At 36.0% G+C, this 3,924-nt stretch overlaps 1 non-coding gene across 1 annotated transcript; it reads right to left on the reverse strand.

Moving 5' to 3' along the window:
* Positions 1-1,726: 1,726 nt before the first annotated feature.
* Positions 1,727-1,834, reverse strand: LOC112804944 (small nucleolar RNA R71). The gene has a single exon (XR_003203561.1). It is a non-coding gene; the product is annotated as a small nucleolar RNA R71 (small nucleolar RNA).
* Between the last annotated feature and the right edge of the window lie 2,090 nt (positions 1,835-3,924).

Raw genomic sequence — 3,924 nt, forward strand, 5'->3', positions numbered from 1 at the left:
TCTAAACATTAAAAAGTTCTAAGTTTGGTGTCTTGTATGTTTTTCTTTTCTTGAAAATTTTTCAAAAATAAGTTCTTGATGTTCATCATGATCTTCAAAGTGTTCTTGGTGTTCATCTTGACATTCATAGTGTTCTTGCATGCATCATTGATTTTGATCCAAAATTTTCATGTTTTGGGTCATATTTGTGTTTTTCTCTCTCCTCATTAAAAATTCAAAAAAATAAAAAAATATCTTTTCCTTATTTTACTCATAATTTTCGAAATCTTTGGGTTGACTTAGTCAAAAAAATTTTAAAATAAGTTGTTTCTTGTTAGTCAAGTCAAGATTTCTTTTTTAAAAATCTTATCTTTTCAAATCTTTTTTCAAAAACCAAATCCTTTTCATTTTTTTCTTAATATTTACGAAAATTTTAAAAATTATTTTTCAAAATCTTTTTCTCAATTTCATTTCAAATTTTCGAAAACTTTGCTAACAATTAATGTGATTGATTCAAAAATTTGAAGTTTGTTACTTTCTTGTTAAGAAAGGTTCAATCTTCAAATTCTAGAATCATATCTTTTAGTTTCTTGTTAGTCAAGTAATTAATTTTAATTTTAAAAATCAAATCTTTTTCAAAAATAAATTTCAATCATATCTTTTCAATCATATCTTTTCAAACATATCTTTTTCAAATCATATCTTTTTCAAAATTAATTTCAAAATCTTTTCTAACTTCCTATCTTTTCAAAATTGATTTTCAAATCTTTTTCAACTAATTAATTGACTTTTTTGTTTGTCTTACTATTTCTTATCTTTTTCAAAACCACCTAACCACTTTTCTCTTTCTAATTTTCGAAAATCACCTTCCTCTTTTTTAAAATTCTTCTAATTAACTAATTGTTTCAAATTTTAATTTTAATTTTATTTCTTCTCTTAATTTTTGAATTTTAAATAATAATTAAAATAAAAACAAAAATATTTTTCTTCTCTTTTAGTTAATATTCGAATTCCCTCTCTCTCTCCCATCTTTTTCTATTTATTATTCATTTACTAACTCTTCTCTTCATGTTAAAATTCGAACCCCCTCTTTTCCTCTGTGTTCGAATTTTTCTCTTCTCCTTCTTTTATTCTTGTCTTCTTCTACTCACATAAAGGAATCTCTATACTGTGACATGGAGGATTCCTCTTCCTTTTCTGTTCTCTTTTTTTTCATATGAGTAGGAGCAAGGACAAGGACATTCTTGTTGAAGCAGATCCTGAACCTGAAAGGACTCTAAAGAAGAAGCTAAGAGAAGTTAAAGCACAACAATCCAGAGAATTCCTTACAGAGAATCTCAAAAAAGAAGGAGACATGGCCAAACCCAACAACAATGCAAGGAAGATGCTTGGTGACTTTACTGCACCAAATTCCAACTTACATGGAAGAAGCATCTCAATCCCTGCCATTGGAGCAAACAATTTTGAGCTAAAGCCTTAATTAGTTTCTCTGATGCAACAGAATTGCAAGTTTCATAGACTTCCATCAGAAGATCCTTTTCAGTTCTTAACTGAATTCTTGCAGATCTGTGATACTGTTAAGACCAATGGGGTTGATTTCGAGGTCTACAGGCTTATGCTTTTCCCTTTTGCTGTAAGAGACAGAGCTAGAGTATGGTTGGACTCTCAACCTAAAGATAGCCTGAACTCTTGGGATAAGCCGGTCACGGCTTTCTTAGCAAAGTTTTTTTTTCCTCAAAAGCTGAGCAAGCTTAGAGTGGATGTTCAAACCTTCAGACAGAAAGAAGGTGAATCCCTCTATGAAGCTTGGGAAAGATACAAACAACTGACCAAAAAGTGTCCTTCTGATATGCTTTCAGAATGGACCATCCTGGATATATTCTATGATGGTCTGTCTAAATTATATAAGATGTCATTGGACTATTCTGCAGGTGGATCTATTCACCTAAAGAAAATGCCTCCAGAAGCTCAGGAACTCATTGACATGGTTGCAAATAACTAGTTCATGTACACTTCTGAAAGGAATCCTGTGAATAATGGGACACCTCAGAGGAAGAGAGTTCTTGAAATTGATGCTCTGAATGCCATATTGGCTCAGAACAAAATGTTGACTCAGCAAGTCAATATGATTTCTCAGAGTCTGAATGGATTGCAAAATACATCCAACAGTACTAAAGAGGCATCTTCTGAAGAAGAAGCTTATGATCCTGAGAACCCTGCTATGGCAGAGGTGAATTACATGGGTGAAGCCTATGGAAACACCTATAATCCTTCATGGAGAAATCATCCAAATTTCTCATGGAAGGATCAACAAAAGCCCCAACAAGGCTTTAATAATGGTGGAAGAAATAGGTTTAGCAATAGCAAGCCTTTTACATCATCCTCTCAGCAACAGACAGAGAATTCTGAGCAGAGTCCCTCTAGCTTAGCAAACATAGTCTTTGATCTATCTAAGGCCACTCTAAGTTTCATGAATGAAATAAGGTCCTCCATTCGGAATTTGGAGGCACAAGTGGGCCAGCTGAGTAAAAGAGTCACTGAAACTCCTCCTAGTACTCTCCCACGCAATACAGAAGAGAACCCAAAAAGAGAGTGCAAGGCCATAACCTTACTTGGTGTGGCCGAATGCACAAAGGAGGAGGAGGATGTAAATCCCAGTGAGGAAGACCTCATGAGACGTCCTCTAGACAAAAAGGAGTTCCCAATTGAGGAACCTAAGGAATCTGAGGCTCACCTAGAGATCATAGAGATTCCATTGAACCCCCTTTTACCATTCATGAGTTCTGATGACTATTCATCTTCTGAAGAAGATGAAGACATTGTTGAAGGGCAAGTTGCCCAGTATTTAGGAGCAATCATGAAGCTGAATGCCAAGCTATTTGGTAATGAGACTTGGGAGGATGAGCCTCCATTGCTCATTAATGAACTGAATACATGGGTTCAGCACATTTTACCTCAAAAGAAATAGGATCCTGGTAAATTCTTAATTCCCTGTACCATAGGTACTATGACCTTTGAGAAGTATCTGTGTGACCAAGGGTCAGGCATAAATTTAATGCCACTCTCTGTAATGGAGAAATTGGGAATCTTTGAGGTACAGGCTGCCAAATTCTCATTAGAGATGGCAGACAAATCCATGAAAAAGGCTTATGGACAGGTAGAGGACGTGCTAGTAAAGGTCAAAAGCCTTTACATCCCTACTGATTTCATAATCCTAGACACTGGGAAGGATGAGGATAAATCCATCATCCATGGAAGACCCTTCCTAGCCATAGCAAAGCCTGTGATTAATGTGGACAGAGGAGAGTTAATCCTTCAATTGAATGAGGACTGACTACCTTGTGTTTAAAACTCAAGGATCTCCCTCTGCAACCATGGAGAGGAAGCATGAAGAGCTTCTCTCAATACAGCGTCAACCAAAGCCCCCACAGTCAAACTCTAAGTTTGGTGTTGGGAGGTTCCAACAATGCTCTGAACATCTGTAAAGCTTCATGAGAGCTCACTGTCAAGCTATTGACATTAAAGAAGCGCTTGTTGGGAGGTAACCCAATTTTTATTTATCTATGTTATTTTCTTTTTTAGGTTGATGATCATGTGGAGTCACAAAAACAACTGCAAAAAAATCAAAGAAAAATAAAAAATAGCATTAAAAATAGCACACCCTGGAGGAGGAACTTACTGGCGTTTAAACGCCAGTAAAGGTAGCAAAATGGGCGTTTAACGCCCAGTCTAGTACCATTCCGGGCGTTAAAAGCCAGAAACAAGCACCAGACTGGCGTTAAACGCCAGAAATAAGCAACAATTTGGCGTTAAACGCCAGAAATAGGATGCATCCTAGCGTTTAACGCTAGGAAAGGAATAAAAGTTGGCGTTTAACACCAGAAACAAGCAGCAGTCTGGCATTAAACGCCAGGATTGCACAGCAAGGGCGTTTTGTACGCCTAA

This window comes from Arachis hypogaea, chromosome 5, assembly GCF_003086295.3.
Source record: "Arachis hypogaea cultivar Tifrunner chromosome 5, arahy.Tifrunner.gnm2.J5K5, whole genome shotgun sequence".
Taxonomy (NCBI): domain Eukaryota; kingdom Viridiplantae; phylum Streptophyta; class Magnoliopsida; order Fabales; family Fabaceae; genus Arachis; species Arachis hypogaea.